General features: G+C 39.6%; 1 long non-coding RNA gene across 1 annotated transcript in view; it reads left to right on the top strand.

The window, feature by feature from the left end:
* Positions 1 to 18762, top strand: part of LOC137092516 (uncharacterized) — a 305870-nt gene that overhangs the window by 269155 nt on the left and 17953 nt on the right. Inside the window, exon 2 of the long non-coding RNA XR_010908304.1 lies at positions 1436 to 1500. This is a non-coding gene — a long non-coding RNA (uncharacterized lncRNA). The remainder of the gene's footprint in view (positions 1 to 1435; positions 1501 to 18762) is intronic.

The raw sequence follows: 18762 nt of genomic DNA, 5'->3' as shown, positions 1-18762 counted from the left end.
CTGTAGAAATCGGCCGCATCTCTGCTCTGTCTGCTCCTCCTTCAATTACTCATACTGATTGAATATATGCAAATCACCACCAAAATTAAAAGTCACCTGCAAGGAGACCCCAAAGGGATACTGTAACCTCCTAACAACCTCCAACTGCCCAACTGTTCTTAAAGACGCAGACATTTGAAAGACCGATATACCTAACATTTCCAGCCCATCGACAATGACACATGGATATGGGAACGGCAAGGTCCCCACAGACGGTGTTCTATCTGATCTTGATTCACCCTTATGCCGCTGCTCTTCTGTGAAGTGTCCCTCTTTGATCCTTATTCCTTTGCTCCGTTCACCCCTCCTCTAATCCTACTCATCCACCCATGCCTTCTCTTTTTCACCTCCCTTCCTTTAAACATCCCTTCCACTCCCACACCCGACTGGAGGACAAAGGACCGGCGACTCTGTCTGGTTCTCCACTGGGCCGTACAGAGGTGTAGGCTGGTTATTAAGAGCAGAGCGTGTGAAGATTGTTGATGCTTTGCGGCATGCCACTGTCTCCTGCGGGATGAAGAGATAGAAGGGGTACGTAAAGGTCAGCGGTCTGATTTGAGCACCTGTCTTCCTGCCTGTGAGATGAGCCAAGAAACCTCAGCTCTGTCCTTTGTATGTCTTTGCCTGCAGATTATCTTGTGGGATGTCCCGCTGTTGTTATGGCCCTTCAGTAATGACACAGTTTACTATGAAATATATGTTTATGGTGGTATAGGTCTCATTTGAGGCATTAATAACATCTTCAACTGCCGGATCTGAGTAAAGCAGCCCCGAGGCACTGTTAGCGTTGTGAAAGTAAAAGTAATCTAACGGTTTTGTGCACGAAGCTGGAAAAAGCTTCTTTCCTGCATCAGATAAAATGGATCATGCTATCCATATCTCTTGGGGACATTTAGATTCTGCTGTGCCATGTTTCAGTGCTTAAATCTTATCCTGCTTTTGTATTCCATAGATTGACAGAATTTATCTGTTAAAATAAGTGTTCATAAATTGAACTGAATCTGTGTGGGACACACAGGTTGATTGTTATCACCTGGATTCTCACCTCAGTCGTGTTTTTGGGATTGTTTGTGTCTTCTGGGAAAGTCATGAAAAGCTAAATATTGCCTTACATGTAATTATCGCCAATGAAAATCTTACTTTAAAACATATATAATGGTGCATAACTTAGTTAAGGTTTGCATCTGCATCATTTTGTGCAGGTCTACATTTAATTTACGTTGTCTATATATTTTGGTAGCAACCATTTTCATAAGTAATGCTGTTTGAATCATTTGACAGTAGTGAAATATGAATAATGAAATGAAATATGAGTAATCTGAAAGAAATTATCTCTCTTGTAAAGGAACATCTGATCTAGCCTTTTTTTTTTTTTTTTTCATCTTTTTTTTTGTAGAGTCTCGGTTTGTGAGGGGGATGAAGACATTTCAGGCCAGCTGGATGGGAGCCCAAATGTGTTAGGTGAGGATTCTGTGGTGTCCTAAAACCCATCACCCTTAAGACTCCATCCCAGCCATCTCTTCTGAGATTTTCATTGCCAGTAGATAAACGTTTACATGGTTGGCTGGCTCAGTAAATAAAATGGCACAATACAGCACAAATCTACAGTGACACAATAAGTGACAAGCAACCTTGTGTTGCTCAACTAGACTGAGAAGAAACACATTTAGCAAAAAAAAAGTGGTAGAAGGTAACAAGTGCCTGACTGTATGTTAAATTTAGCTATTTTAGTTAGAAAATTGTTGACAGAGGAATGTAAAGCAGCTAACAGTTTCCAGTTTCTTGGTCCCGAGACATCGGTGTGTTTGCATGTTTTTGCACATTTTTAAAGGTGTAACAAAACTCAAGGCATTTGAGAACTACCCATGAGGCTGTTTCAGGAAATGCTGTTTATCTCACAGATATATTTCTACACCTGCTTTTGTAGTTAATACATTATTTCATTATAAACAATTAATACATTTTTTCAACCCAATAATGATCATTTATGTACTTACCTTGTTGTTGTATACAATTAATCTCTCAATATTTTTTTATAGGTTTGTTTATATATATATATATATATATATATATATATATATATATATATATATATATATATATATATATATATATATATATATACCATTATAGATGTTACATATTTACTTTCTTTTTATTCTTAAAATTATCACATTTCTCAACCTCTATCTCCTCCGTATCACTGATAGTGAAACTCATTTTTCTTTATAATTAACTTCTTTCCAACCATCTGAAGCTGAATATTACAGTAGACACATTAATAGGGTACCTTTAACATGAATGACTTAACATGGATGATGGGATTAAATTAGCATCTGATTATGAGGTGGCATTAATCTAATGGTATTCGGATGACAGCAGCCCTCAATTCACACATTTAAAAAGTTATGGCATATCATGCTATAGCCAGACCTTCTTTTCCAGTGGGCAAAACCTTTTTGAGGGAATGTGAAAAATAGGTAATACTTTAAGGCCCCATTAGTTAATGTTAGTTAATTAATTAACTAAAAATTAGCAATACATTTGTTACAGTATTTATTCATCTTTATTAACATTAGTTCATACAAATATGTGCGTTAGTTCACGTTAGGAGTTCAGGTCCATTCAATATTGACACTTTTGATTTGAATTTATCATTAACCAAATTAATAATTAAACTTATTAATAATATTAAAATAATCAAAATAATTAACAATAATTAAAAATGAATATTATTAACAATGACTAATTCTTTGGACTATCTTTTCATTATGCTGATGACACGCAACTTTATATCAAAACTTCCCCGAGCCCCTCCAAAACTCTGTCACGACTCACCACGTCTTGAGATTAAGGCATGAATGGGAACTAACTTCCTCCAGCTGAACTCCAGTAAAACTGAGGCACTACTGGTTGGCACCCCTCATCAGATCCACTCCTCTCCCTTATCCCAGCTCCTCTTTGACGAAATATCCAGATGCTTTAATACATTAAGAACAGCACTGCCAGAGTCCTTATGAGAGTCCGTAAATATGATAACATAACTCCCATTCTACACGCACTGCACTGGCTCCCTGTTTCATCCCGGATCGACTACAAAATCCTCCTGCTCACACATAAATGCATGCACCTCCATATCTACAGGAACTCATCACTTTGAAATCCTCCACCTGCCCCCTCAGATCTTCCGGCCACCTGCTTGTTCAAGTTCCCACCACCAGGCTCCGTACCGTGGGAGATCGAGCTTTCTGCTCAGCTGCACCGCGGCTTTGGAACCACCTTCCCAGTGAGCTGAGAGCAGTACAGAGCCTGGTCCAGTTTAAAGCTGAACTGAAGACTTTTCTGTTCAGAAAGGTCTTTATGTGTTGATTGTTTGTATTATTCTTTATTTTTCCTTTTTATTCATTTTTGTTATTTTTCCCTTTTTATCCATTGTTGCACCTTGAGATTCTTCGGAATTAAAAGTGTTATAAATTATTATTATTATTATTATTATTATTATTATTATTATTATTATTATTATTATTATTATTATTATTATTATTATTATTATTATTATTATTATTATATAGCTAATCAGCAGCTATCGCGTTTCTTCAGAGCTCATTTACTGTCCTCACCCTCAGCTCCTCCTCTCGTCAGTCAGGATTTGGTTTCTAATTCCCCTTGAATCAGACTAATTTCCTGAATTATTTTGTACATGTAATATCAACATTAGTGATATCTGCAATACATTATGTTGGTTCTGTTCTGTTTACCCTAAGGGTGGTTATTGATCAGAGCCATACAGCCAATCCCATCCTTATGCTAACTGTCAATCATCTTTGATGATAGTGGTCCTGAAAGAAGTGACTGTCTTCGCAAAGACTTTTTGACTTTATTTTGTGTGTATTTGACTGTTTAAGCGCAATAAGGTGCACAAACATTTCATTTAGTACTGAAAGGTGGCTGAAAACCTGCAGGAATTGGTAAAAGTATGCGAAATACGTGTATTTCCACGCTGAAATGCAATCTGTAACACCAACAATATTCATCTGGAGCAAAGGAAACGAGTGAGTGAGGGGAGAAGGGTTTGTGTGTCAACTTGCTGTCAGAGAGATGAGAGAGTGAGAAAGCGCAGCTGGCATTCTGTATCTATTCTGAGGAAATAACTACTGAAAGCGTTTCAGATATTTCAGTATTTATATGAATTGAAAAATCTATATTTTTGACAACACTAAATTACCTACTAGATGCCTTTTTAAAATACTACAATTGAAAACATTTATATTATATATAAATACAGATGGTTGATGTCAAGCCCTGATAATAACATTTATCGGTTTTGCATAAGCGTATAACACTCTGTTGTTGTGTAATAAATGGCCAAAACACATAAAAAGTTTTACATTTTTAGTTGAAAATGGTGTTATTCTTGTTGCTGCTGGAGACACGATTTTGAGCATTGAAAACCCACATTAATGAGTGACTATGACATTGTCATTCTGTGTCCATATTGGGACAGACTGCCAGCAGCCATTTTTGGAATTCACTCCCTGTCACCCTCCATTTCTCAGGGCGTATGACTCTGATCTCGTACAATTAAGTATGCTCACGCAGTTATGTTCTTGTGTACCTGCTGCAACATTCAGATATGTTCAGCAGGATTACCAGTAGCATACCGAAATAAGTCGCTGGGATTTGAGCAAATTAAAACCCAGTTTTTTCACACATGTAGTTATCTGTCATGGTAGCCGTGCATTTTTGAAACATGTACCAGGAATCGTACAGACAGACTGATTGATTGAGGTGAAATACAGCTTCATTAGAGCAAAAGTTTCAGATGTGTGAGACAGGTTTCAGGACGACTATTCTCAGTTTCAAAACCCTTAGCCCTGTTCACTGACCACCTGATTCATATTACACACACACACACACACACACACACACACACACACACACACACACACACACACACACACACACACACACACACACACACACACACACACACACACACACGGTTCACTATCTTTGTGGGGACTCTCCATAGAAGTAATGGTTTTTATACCATACAAACCATATTTTCTATCCCCTTACACTGTCCTTGCCCCTAAACCTACCCATCACAGGAAACATTCTGCATTTTTACTTTCTCAAAAAAAACTCATCCTGTATGATTAATGATTAATGATTAAGCCTTTTGAAAAGTGGGGACCGCTGGCTGGTTCCCACAATGTAGGCAATCTTTCTGTTTCTATCCAATTATTTATTTATACTACTATTTTAATGCAGTCTTGCAGCCATAGCTGATCTGTTGAACTTTGTTCAAAGAATCCAGCCAAAATGTATCACTTTCAACCTAAATGTTAAGCACAACAACTGTTTCCAACATTGATGATAATAATAAGAAATGTTTCTTGACCATCAAATCAGCATTTTGGCATGTGATCTCCTCACAGCCAAACTGACCCAGCTCTCCATACCATCCTCAATCTGTCAATGGATCTCTAGCTTCCTGACAGACCAGCAGCAGCGAGTGAGACTGGGTAAACTCACATCCAGCACTCTTACAATCAGCACTGGTGCCCCCCAGGGGTGCGTTCTCTCCCCACTGCTCTTCTCCCTGTACACCAATGACTGCACTTCTAAAGACTCCTCTGTCAAGCTTCTGAAATTTGCAGATGACACCACTGTCATCGGCCTTATCCAGAACGGTGACGAGTCTGCTTACAGACTGGAGGTTGAACAGCTGGCTGTCTGGTGCAGTTATAACAACCTTGAGCTGAATGCGCTCAAAACGGTGGAGATGATAGTGGACTTCAGGAGGAACATCCCAGCACTCCCCCCACTCACCATCATGAACAGCACTGTGGACGCAGTGGAGTCATTCAGGTTCCTGGGAACTACCAGAGGTGGGTAGTAACGAATTACATTTACTTCGTTACATTTACTTGAGTACATTTTTTGGGTAACTTGTACTTTTAGAGTATATTTAAAAATGGGTACTTTTACTTTTACTCAAGTACATTTCTTGTGAAAAAACTGTACTTTTACTTAGTTACATTCGGTGGCGTTCCTCCGCTACTGTCAATGGTGATAATTAATTATATATTTTAAAATAAGTTATGACTTGTTGTTCGCAAGTCTCGCGAAACGTTGGAGAGGCTGCTTCGCGAGAGGTGGATACGCATCACCCGCATAAAATTAGCGCGCGTTTAGTCAGAAGATGATGGCCGAAGCAGAGGGAGATGTGTGTGAGCTACGGCAGATCATCCGTACGTAGCCTCATGTTCCGCCTGTTTTCAGTCCAAGATGTCAAAAAGAACAGTTTCATAATTTAATGCATGCTGTGTGCACCAGTATGAACTGACATCTCAGCATACAATAATTCCAGCTCCAACCTGAGAGAGCAGTGGTAAGTGTAACAATGATGCCTATATTTGAACACTGTTAATGGTAATTTGGTAACTATGGGCACTTTTCCTTTATTGTAATACTATTTCACACACTGTCCGAGTGTTTTCCTCATATGCGCTCTTGTGCAAGCATTGACAAATCGTTTGAATCCTCCGAACACACGTCCACAAACAAACGTTCACATCTGCACATTTACATATCTTTTTTTTCTCATAAAACGAGCAACCTCATTGGCAAAATGTACCTGTGACAATGTTTTTGCAAACCACAAAATACGTACCAATACACACTGCAGGAATTCCAACAGAAATGAACACTATAGGCAGAAAAACTGCATTTTGAATTTTGCGTCACAGCTCCATGTTCTGCTTTTCTGATTTACCAGACTTGCTCGATAGCTCAGCTGATACAGATTTGTATTTGCAATGCGAAAAGCTTGAGAACGAACCCCATGAAGAACGAGTCATGATAAGAGCTCAAAGACGAGGTTTAAACACAAGCTAAAAATACATGGACACAATTTTATTTTTGTCACATTTGCTTTTGTTAACACTTTCGGGTAGGTTTAGTGTGGGTGTAGGCTACGTTAAAAACACAACGTAACAAAACATGTCCAATTCACGCAAATCTGTTCTGGAAAAAAATAAGCTTTTAGCGCCACCCAGTGGACATTTCACTTTGAAACTGTCGCAATATGTACGTATTGGTACATATTCTGTGGTTTGCAAAAACGTTGCCACAGGTACTGATGAGATCAGGCTAAAAACGAAACAAATTGAATAGCCTAATGTGACATCTTGCATTTATACACATATCCGGACAGACAACAGTCTGCAGTGTATACGTTTAAAAATGGGACTGTATTTTTAAGAATGCATATACTTATAAAAATATAAGAACAAAGTATGTTTTAAAAAGAGCTGTGGTTAGCCCAGCACACCATTAATTTACACTGTTAAACCATTAAACACACACACACACACACACACACACACACACACACACACATATATATATATATATATATATTTGGAGGTGTGTGAAAGCTCTCTAAGTAGTCTGAAATTCAGGGTTTTTGGATCTTATCAATCAGATCGAAAGTAACTAGTAACTATAAGTACTTGAGTAGTTTTTTCATCTAATACTTTTTTACTCTTACTCAAGTAACTATTGCGATTGTTACTTTTACTTTTACTTGAGTAAATATTTCCGTAAGTACTTGTACTTTTACTTGAGTAAAGATTTTGGCTACTCTACCCACCTCTGGGAACTACCATCTCTCAGGACCTGAAGTGGGACAATCACATTGACTCCAATGTGAAAAAGGCTCAGCAGAGACTGTACTTCCTTCGTCAGCTGAGGAAGTTCAACCTGCCACAGGACCTGCTGATTCAGTTCTACTCAGCTGTCATTGAGTCTGTTATATGCACCTCCATCACTGTCTGGTTTGGTTCAACTACCAAATCAGACATCAGGAGACTGCAACGTACCATCCGGACTGCAGAGAGGATTATTGGTGCCAAACTGCCAACCCTCCAGGACCTGTACTCTTCCAGAGTGAGGAAGAGAGCGGGTAAAATCATCACAGACTCCACTCACCCCGGACATCTCTTGTTTGAACTGTTACCGTCTGGACGGCGACTCCGATCACTGGCCACTAGAACATCTAGGCATAGGAACAGTTTCTTCCCACAGGCCATTTCCCTCTTGAACAGTTAAATTCCTTGTGTGTGAAAGCACACTTGGCAATAAAGCTCTTTCTGATTCTTCTGATTCTGATTCATATTATGATTTCTGAAGACTCATGAGACTTGAAGTTTGACAACATAGGAATTAGTTCCATTTAAAAATAGAAGTTGCATTGTTCATACAGCACATCAACAGAACTCGCTCTCAAATTTCAGTCCATTTAAGAGAGTCACTTTGATTGTAACAAGAGTCAATATCTTTAATAACTCAATTGTTACATGAACAGAACCGCATTGGGTTCTTCGAAGAGGACTTGTAATAGTATTCTGTGGCAGTTTAAGCATAGTCATAGAGAACAAATATATCATTCCTGCACTCCTTCAAGAAAAATAAAAAAAGAAGCTTCACCACAACACCTAGTTCTGCTTCCTCTCACCATGTCTCCAAAGGTGCAGGTGTGTGGAATTATGGGGGATCATCATCATCAATACAGAAGATGCGAGTACCTCATCTGTCTTCATGCACACCCAGCAGAGAACACCTGCTGCATCTTTTACATCTATCTACATTTGCAATCCACACACACACTCACAATCAAAACACTAAAGAGTGTTCCTGCGGGGCCAATATTTTACACCGATGTACTGGAAGAAATAGTATGACAGGAGGTTTCAGATGTCCTTATTTGATCACAGCTCAACATCACAGAAGAAACTAGACCGCTAACAACAGACTGCAAGAGCAGAGGTCAGAAAATGTGTAATCCAATCGACACTATAGGAAGAAGCACTTCCAGCACACAGACATGCGTTTTATTTGACAGCATGCCAGCTGTTGGTTCTCCGTGGCAGTCCAGAAATCTATTGCACTTTGGGTTCAAATCTGTGCACATAAGCCGAAAGTGTGAAATACAATAACTACTGACTCATTTCAGGAGTGACTCTTTTTTTTTTTAAAGATCCTTAAGTATGTCTCATCTGTGTTGTGTCAAATCCAAAGGTTCATTGCAGTGCCGTATTTCTGGGGTCTGTTGGAGACTCATTTCACATGTACATAAATAAGTGCATGATTCATCTATTCCATTAAATGCATTAGTTACTTGCAGGTAAAACATAATTTGTTGGCAATTTGATTTATTGACTGATTAGTGTTATTTTTTGAATTTTATGAAGTAGTTCATAGCACATTGTTGGTGCTGTCTTCTTCAGCAATAACATGACCAATAATAATAACATACATAACAGGAACATAACAGAGCTGTTGCATCCTTCATATCTCTAAAGAGTCTTTAGTTTTATCATATTTATAAAAGACAGATAGTCTGTACCGATTCTTTCTGGAAAAAAATGCAGAGCTTGTGAGGGCGTGCAGTGGGAGGGGCTAAAGAGGCACGGACACACACTTACAATTCACTATACATTTGTGTTGTTTACATTGTATGCACTTATGCGGCGATTGCCAACAAAACTAAGGTTTTGACTCATGAACGGGAACAAACCAACACACTTGCAGAACGCTGTTGCTGCTCCGAAAAAAAAAAAAAAAAAAAAAGAAAAAAAAACTGCATCCACTGTGTCCTTAACGCTGGGTTATTTGGGAATCTGAACAAGGTTATCTTTCCCTCACAACCAGACAAACACTCCTTTAGTGACACTGTGTGTTTTTTTTTTTTTTTTTTTTTTTTTTTTTTGTGGTGCTGCCTATGGCTTTGGGTTTGGTAACCCAAACGAAGCTTGTTGATGCTCTCGCTCTGGTTGGTGTGCACATGCGCTCATCTAGGAGAAGAGTGCCCATAAAAGGAATTCTGCCCTTTATGACATCATACAGTATGGTCTTACCAGACTCTCGTACATTTCAGTTGTACAGAGAGTCGTGACAATCTCCATTGACAAGCATCAACTTCGTTGAAGGCGGGTACTTTATTGAAGTTTAAAACTATTGGATCTGCCCAGAGCCACTCTGGATCTGCCATAACCAACCTCTAAAGTTTGGTCGTGACGTATGCCATCTCAAACTAGCACACGACATCAATATCATAGTTTTGAACCACTCCCTCTGTTCTCTAATAGGACCGGTTAAAATGTGTCAACTAGAGAATATACCACAGTCCCAGACGGAGTACTGAAGGAAAATTAAAATTGAGTGGAAGTACGTAGGAGGGCAGAGCCAGGCTAGTCGAACAGGGCACTACTCAAAAAAAACTTTCCAAAACTTTCCATCCTGAAGCAGTGTATTTGGTACAGAAATACTCTGTCATATTTCATATTATTTTAACAGTGAATAAGTCAGAACAAGTAAGTCAGTAAATAGACCCCCCCCCCTTAAAATTCAAATGTATTTCATGTTATTTTCTTGTATTTTAATTCCATATGGTTTATATTGTTGTTTTTCATTGCTTGTGCCATGCTTTTCATCCAGGTTTATTATCTCTTTTATCAGTGTGTGTTTTGTCCTTGACAGCATGTTGTTCTGAGTCAGCAAACATTTTCAGAGTTGATTATCTTTACTCCCAAACCATAAAATATCAGGCATATGATGCACTAAATTGGCACAGAGCCTGATCACAATAACTTATCGTATTTGCCAGGTGCTCTTTTATTGGTTTAAACATAGGTGATTTTTTTTTTTTTTTTTTTTTTTTTTTTTTTGCAGGCTGCACAAAGCATTTAGGAGATGTTTTTGCACAAATCATTTTAAAAATGCAGCGCTGAGTGCATTATCCTTGAGTAAGCAGACGGTACAGAATGATCCTCCTTAAAGCTCAAAGACTTAGTGTTGCTTCATTTGTAATAATTAGTAAATGAGACTTTAAGGTCTACAAAACGATGAGTTAAAATGTTTGTTTGAGTTATTTATTCTCTTTAAAATAAATGGTGCAACTTTTCCTTCCCTGAATGACCCGTTTTGAGGAATTAGTATTAATGAAATTATTCAGCTCATTTATTTATTTTATAAAATGTATGTATGTATTTATTTATCAAATGAAAATTTGAAGCCTCGGACACAGAAGCTATGGTTTGTGTAGCTCTTATTTAATTATTCTCTTATTTTGGCTAGAGGAAAGTCTTGCACCTCATTAAAATTATTTAATCCACTGTCAATTGCTTGTTAGCCCAAATCACTAATGACTTTGCATTTACTGGAAGCAAGATAAAAGCTTTGCTATTTGTTTTTTTTTGTTTTGTTTTTTTGCTCCAGTCAGACTTAATTACTCAATTTGTAATGTTCACTTTCTTCTTACAAATGACTTGTCAGTGGAGGAAGTGCAATTGTAGAATTTCTGCAATCATATTGCAAATCTGAGCTGACTGGACTGGCTGTCGTTTAATGATTAGGGGGAGGATGTATATTGATCTGCTCGATTAGATTACATGCCACTAGAGGGAGGGGAAACTATTTCGGTTAGTCTGAGTTTAAGAATTGGACATTATTGATTGTGTTTTTGTTCACGGATTGAAAGATAAGTTCATTTCGCTCTGATTTCACAAACAGTGTGACAGAGCTGGAATTGTTTAATGTCTTACGCTCATGCTTTATTCTTATCGGCATCGCTAAGCAACACCTCTCAGACAATGTTTACACCTGTGTTTTGACGTTTAAACTCAGGATGTGGCATTCGAGCCAGCCTCTATAATTAAAGTGCGCCTGACTGCTGAGCTAATGTCTTGTGGAAGCCAGTAATGAGCAGAGAGTGGTGATGCGTTCCACTTGGTGGCGTCACCGTTCAATATGTTCCTCACACATTTTGCGACACCAGCCTGCAGTCAAGCATTACATATTCTCTCATGAAAGCTCTACATATTCAACCGAGCCGTGTGCCATGTTTTTTTATACATGCTCTGCCCTTGCAGGTGTTCATATTGCGCTGTGGTTTCGTTCTCAGAACGATGTACTTCACTCAGTAGCATTGAAGAAGTGCTGTCCATGTGGCATGGCCTTGGGTTAGGAGCATGACATGATGGAGCATGACAGGGATAGGATGAAAAGGTCACCTCTGGCATGCTGCCGTTTGAACCATGTGATGAGCAGCTTGGCATTTGTGGACGTCAGCTGGCTCATTGTGTTCCAATCAGAGCAGATCAGGCAATCAAGTACAAGCAGCATTCAATCTTGCACCACTGCATTTTCATTACACGTTTAATAAAATATATAGAGTTATGCTCAATTGTGATTTGTGCCATAATGTTGATTATCAATAAATAAATACAAATAAAAATACATTTTAATTCTGGGTTATAGTAAGACAGACCGAGGTGAATAAAGCAAATCTGTACAAGTTAAAATTCACAGTTTCAATAGTATAGCCGCAGTACACAATATGCATGTTCACAAAAAAATAAATTTAAAAGCACAATAACCTCCTTATTTAAGGGTAAGTTCCCCCAAAATTTAAATTCTGTTATTAATTACTTACCCTCATGTCGCCTGACACCCATAAGACCTTTGTTCATCTTCGGAACACTAATTAAGATATTTTGGTTGAAAACCGATGGCTCAAAAAGGCCTCCATTGAGCAGCAATGGCATTTCCTTTTTCAGGACCCATTAAAGGCACTAAAGACATCATTACAAAATCTATCTCACTACAGTGCTTCTACAATAATTTTATGAAGTGATGAGAATAGTTTTTGTGTGCAAAAACCCAACAACAGCTAAATAACGACTTATAGTGTTGGAAAATTTAAAAAAAAACTGCTTTGTTAAGCTTCTAACTGTTATGAAAGTCACGTGATTTCAGCCAACCCGATCACACATAAATGCGTATAAATAGTACGAGTGTGCAATGTCGTGGAATGTATACACCAAAACTCATTTTGGCGTGCATATGATACGCTGTTTTTCGCGTGCATATGATACGCACTTTATGGCGTATATATGACACGCGCTTGGGTAGGTTTAGGGTGGTGGGGCGTATATATGACACGCTCTTGGGTAGGTTTAGGGTAGTGGGGCGTATATATGACACGCTCTTGGGTAGGTTTAGGGTGGTGGGGCGTATATATGACACGCTCTTGGGTAGGTTTAGGGTGGTGGGGCGTATATATGACACGCTCTTGGGTAGGTTTAGGGTGGTGGGGCGTATATATGACACGCTCTTGGGTAGGTTTAGGGTGGTGGGGCGTATATATGACACGCTCTTGGGTAGGTTTAGGGTGGTGGGGCGTATATATGACACGCTCTTGGGTAGGTTTAGGGTGGTGGGGCGTATATATGACACGCTCTTGGGTAGGTTTAGGGTAGTGGGGCGTATATATGACACGCTCTTGGGTAGGTTTAGGGTGGTGGGGCGTATATATGACACGCTCTTGGGTAGGTTTAGGGTGGTGGGGCGTATATATGACACGCTCTTGGGTAGGTTTAGGGTGGTGGGGCGTATATATGACACGCTCTTGGGTAGGTTTAGGGTGGTGGGGCGTATATATGACACGCTCTTGGGTAGGTTTAGGGTGGTGGGGCGTATATATGACACGCTCTTGGGTAGGTTTAGGGTGGTGGGGCGTATATATGACACGCTCTTGGGTAGGTTTAGGGTGGTGGGGCGTATATATGACACGCTCTTGGGTAGGTTTAGGGTAGTGGGGCGTATATATGACACGCTCTTGGGTAGGTTTAGGGTAGTGGGGCGTATATATGACACGCTCTTGGGTAGGTTTAGGGTGGTGGGGCGTATATATGACACGCTCTTGGGTAGGTTTAGGGTGGTGGGGCGTATATATGACACGCTCTTGGGTAGGTTTAGGGTGGTGGGGCGTATATTTGACACGTTCTTGGGTAGGTTTAGGGTGGTGGGGGGTATATATGACACGCTCTTGGGTAGGTTTAGGGTAGTGGGGCGTATATATGACACGCTCTTGGGTAGGTTTAGGGTAGTGGGGCGTATATATGACACGCTCTTGGGTAGGTTTAGGGTGGTGGGGCGTATATATGACACGCTCTTGGGTAGGTTTAGGGTGGTGGGGCGTATATATGACACGCTCTTGGGTAGGTTTAGGGTGGTGGGGCGTATATATGACATGCTCTTGGGTAGGTTTAGGGTAGTGGGGCGTATATATGACACGCTCTTGGGTAGGTTTAGGGTGGTGGGGCGTATATATGACACGCTCTTGGGTAGGTTTAGGGTGGTGGGGCGTATATATGACACGCTCTTGGGTAGGTTTAGGGTAGTGGGGCGTATATATGACACGCTCTTGGGTAGGTTTAGGGTGGTGGGGCGTATATATGACACGCTCTTGGGTAGGTTTAGGGTAGTGGGGCGTATATATGACACGCTCTTGGGTAGGTTTAGGGTGGTGAGGCGTATATATGACACGCTCTTGGGTAGGTTTAGGGTAGTGGGGCGTATATATGACACGCTCTTGGGTAGGTTTAGGGTGGTGGGGCGTATATATGACACGCTCTTGGGTAGGTTTAGGGTAGTGGGGCGTATATATGACACGCGCTTGGGTAGGTTTAGGGTGGTGGGGCGTATATATGACACGCTCTTGGGTAGGTTTAGGGTAGTGGGGCGTATATATGACACGCTGTTGGGTAGGTTTAGGGTGGTGGGGTGGGGGGTTCGTATGTATATTACGCCATAAAATGCGTGTCATATGCACGCGAAAAACAGCGTGCCATAGACACGCCAAAAATGAGTTTTGGCGTATACATTCCACGACATTGCACACTCGTACTATTTATACGCATTTTTGTGAGAATAGCCTGTTTCAGCAGTTTGGAGGTTTGACACGCGAACCAAATCATGAATCGATACACTCCGAAGATTCAGGAAGCGGTGTTTTAAAACGTAAAACTATTCTCGTTGCTTTATAAAATTATTTTAGAACCACTGTAGTGAGATGCGCTTTGTAACATGTCTTTATACCTTTTATGGGTTTTAAAGGGTTAGTTCACCCAAAAAGGAAAATTAGAGAGCTGAAATTAGTAGTCTGAGAGCTTTCTGTCTCTCCATTGAAAACGTATGTATGGTATACTGTCCCTTTCCAGAAGGACCAAAGTAGACCAAATGTTACGTGTGAGTTAGTTAGAATCCATTGAAGCATCGAAAATACATTTTGGTCCCAAAATAACAAAAACTACATCTTTGTTTGTGTTTGTTTTCAATCCGCGTTTACGACTGAGCAGTGAAGCTGATGACGTGTTATCTGGTGCACGCAAGCTTCATTTATAGTCTGTGGAAGGCGGCGCATTCGTGATCGCAGATTGAAAACAAACCCGGAAGAGAAGACAATGCTGAATAAAGTCGTAGTTTTTTGTTATTTTGGGACTAAAATGTAGTTTAGATGCTTCAGGAGATTCTAACTAACACACAAATGTCACATATGAATTACTTTGATGATGTTTTTGTTACATTTCTGGTCCTTCTGGAAAGGGACAGTATAATGTGCATACGTTTTCAATGGAGAGACAGAAAGCTCTCTGACTACATATAAAATATCTTAATCTGTGTTCCGAAGATGAACAAAGGTCTTACGGGTGTGGAACGACATTAGGGTGAGTCATTAATGACTTAATTTTAATTTTTGGGAGAACTAACTCTTTAATAGAACGAATTGACATTGGTGTCAATGGAGCCCTTTCTGAGACATCAGATTTCAACAAAAATATCTTAATTCGTGTTCCGAAGATGCACGGAGGTCTTACAGGTGTCGAACGGCATGAGGGTGTAATTAATGACAGAATTTTTTATTTTAAGGTGAACCAACCCTTTAATATTTCCGGAGTTCTTCAAAGCAGAAATCATCATTGTTGGGTAAACTTATAAGTAGCAGTAAATAGGAGAAAACAGCAAATATACAGCTTGTATTTGCATTTGCTCTAATAGCAAAAGAAAAGATACATAAAAGCATTTCCATAAAAAAAACAGACAGAATTATGTTAAATCTGCAGTCACTTTCTCAGCTCTTGTATTGGAAACACCCATAGCTGCATCGGTAATTCATTTTTGTCCTTTACTGTAAAATAAAGCAAATTGTAGTTTTATAAATTGTATAAAAAAATAAGATAAAAATATAAAAAACGTTTGTAGAATTGCCATAACGGTAGAAACGTGTCATCATAAAAAGGGTCATTTTGACCCATTTAATTCCATTGTAAGTAACTCACCTTAAAGGCACAATATGTGAACCTATTTTTCTCCTGAAGAGGTCACATTCAAAACAGAGGGGAAACGTGATGCGGCCTTGATTTCATGGAATCATGGGAATTGTTGTCTTCCCCTCTACAGCTGGTGAAAAAGAATTGATGGGACTCAGGCAGAAATCAAATTAATGGATGACCTCATTTATTAAAGATTTATTAACAGTACTGTAGTATGAAACAGGGTTGGGCTGAAAGCCGCTGGAGTGATTGCTAATGAGAGACAAGTGCGACACACATCTATCAATACCATAGACACATACTTCCACTTCATCCGGTCATGTGTATGTGGGGTAATGCAGCGGTGATTAATCATAGATACATTTGAATATGTTGAAAGTCATGTTATAATCCTTCTCTGTGCGTTCGCTCGGTGCTACCATGAGACTATTGTTGCACACTGCAGTAAGCTAGATCGATATTAGGCATGATAAAACTGTGTTGAGCTATATAACAATAATTTATACTCTGTCGGTTAATGTTTTAAAGATTCTTTGGTGTGGTTTCTACAAAATAAAAACAGAATTCAAGGGCAACACAGGTATGACGGTCCATGTCTTGGTTAAAATGGATTATTTAACTGGATTTAAACATTCTTGGAAACATTTAGGATTGTGCAAGTACACAAGTCAACAAAATATATAACATTGTTCTAGTGGATTTTGGATATTTTAATCCAAAAATCTTACATATTGTGCCTTTAACCTTCATTTTTTTTATTTATGTATATATATATATATATATATATATATATATATATATATATATATATATATATATATATATATATATATATATATATATATACATATAAATAAAAAAATATATATTTATGAGGGGAGTGTCAACATGATTTTGTGATGATCAGAAAAATGCCACAAATGCATGTATTGAACTCAGAATATTACTTATTCATGCCTTTTATGACCTGCCTTTTACATTTTACTGGAGTGATAATGAATTTTTCTGCAGGAATTTAACGTCAACACTCGTCGTTTGATGTGATCGGAGGGCGCTTGTATAGGTGCTCATTACGAAATGGGTAAATTGCAGCTTGCAGTACCATGATAGTGGAAAAGACGAGTTTGAGGCACACACACAGACGCTATAATTACAGTAAACAAGGGTCAAATGAACATCATCCAGTGCGATGGGATCCTAGACATGCAGCATTCACCCTTTAGTCGGAACTGTATGTACCGATTAAGGCTAGTAATGATGATGAAGAGGAGGATGCTGGTTGTGGGTGTGGGTGCCCTGCTGCGATCGTGCGGATGCGCAGTGTCTGGTAGGAAGACTGAAACCCGGCTGCAGTCTAACTCTCACAGCAGGGCTACGGTGCTTGAGGAGAGCCCATTAAATAAGCAATTAAAAGCAGATAATGAAGGGGCCAGTCGCCAGCAGGGGCTCGGCCTGACTGACTGCCTCGCTGAGCCAGACAGACCTTCTGAAGGGATACGATGGCCTTCCCCCTCCTTGTCAGGTTTAAACACCAGTCAGTGTGTATCTGTTTGTGTTTGTATTCCACGGAGCTTATTATTCAGCAGAATCTGAGCTTGCTGAACGAGCCTTGGTGTGATAAATGAAACATCTGGTGGGAAAATGATTTAATAACTTTAATGAGTGTGAAACTGCTCTTTTTTGAACGTACCATCCTGCGTTGCGCTGCAGCTACCACTGATTTATTTTATAACTGCAAACTATGATTCTCAGGACTCATAATGAAGTCCTTCAAGTATCTATCCCCTGTAGATTATGCACTGCGTGAATGTTCTGCACGTGGGTTGTCGAATCAATATCTCGTATTACCTGTAATGACCAGTTTGTCGACGTATGTGCCGCTTTCCTTTGAGTTTCGATGTTTGCATATCCCCGAATGACTTCTACATTTTTTGGGCATCTTCAGCAGAGCACTGTACTTGTGTGAATTGGTGCCATGCCTCAGGAGACCAGGATCCTACTCAGCAGATAATAAACACCACATCAGTGCCATGCTAATGAAGACAGATAGAGCAGCCAGAGCGAAAGATTTATTTTCTACAGAGGGTCACAATGTAATTGTTACCTCAATTACAAACGATAAAGAATTAGACTGACAGAAGGAGTAGAGACACCTCAAGGGTGTGTGGTCTGTGCACTTAATGTTTTCGCTGGTGCTTTATTTATTGGACTTTCAAGGTGACCATAGCATTGGTATTCAATTCAGGGTGGGGAGCGCTTCTGAGAATAAATGGTGGGAGGTTGGCCGGGTCAATGCCGGTCGGAGATATCCGCAGTGTTTCTGTTAGAAGTTTGTGAGCATTAGTGTAGCTTTGCGTAGACCTTCAGACTGACAACAGGAGGTCTGGACTCCACAGCAGCTTTCATTGGCCAAGAACTGCCCAGAAGCCGTCTGACTGACATGTACAGCAACCAATCACTGTTGTGCGTCATGTTTTGGGGCGTGAAAATGTAATGAAAATGTCGATGAGGGAGAGAGGGGTAACTTTTAATCTCGCCA

This window comes from Pseudorasbora parva, chromosome 11 (assembly GCF_024679245.1).
Source record: "Pseudorasbora parva isolate DD20220531a chromosome 11, ASM2467924v1, whole genome shotgun sequence".
Classification (NCBI taxonomy): domain Eukaryota; kingdom Metazoa; phylum Chordata; class Actinopteri; order Cypriniformes; family Gobionidae; genus Pseudorasbora; species Pseudorasbora parva.
Note: the sequence above shows the minus strand (reverse complement) of the source record. Positions and strands in the feature narration are given on the sequence as shown.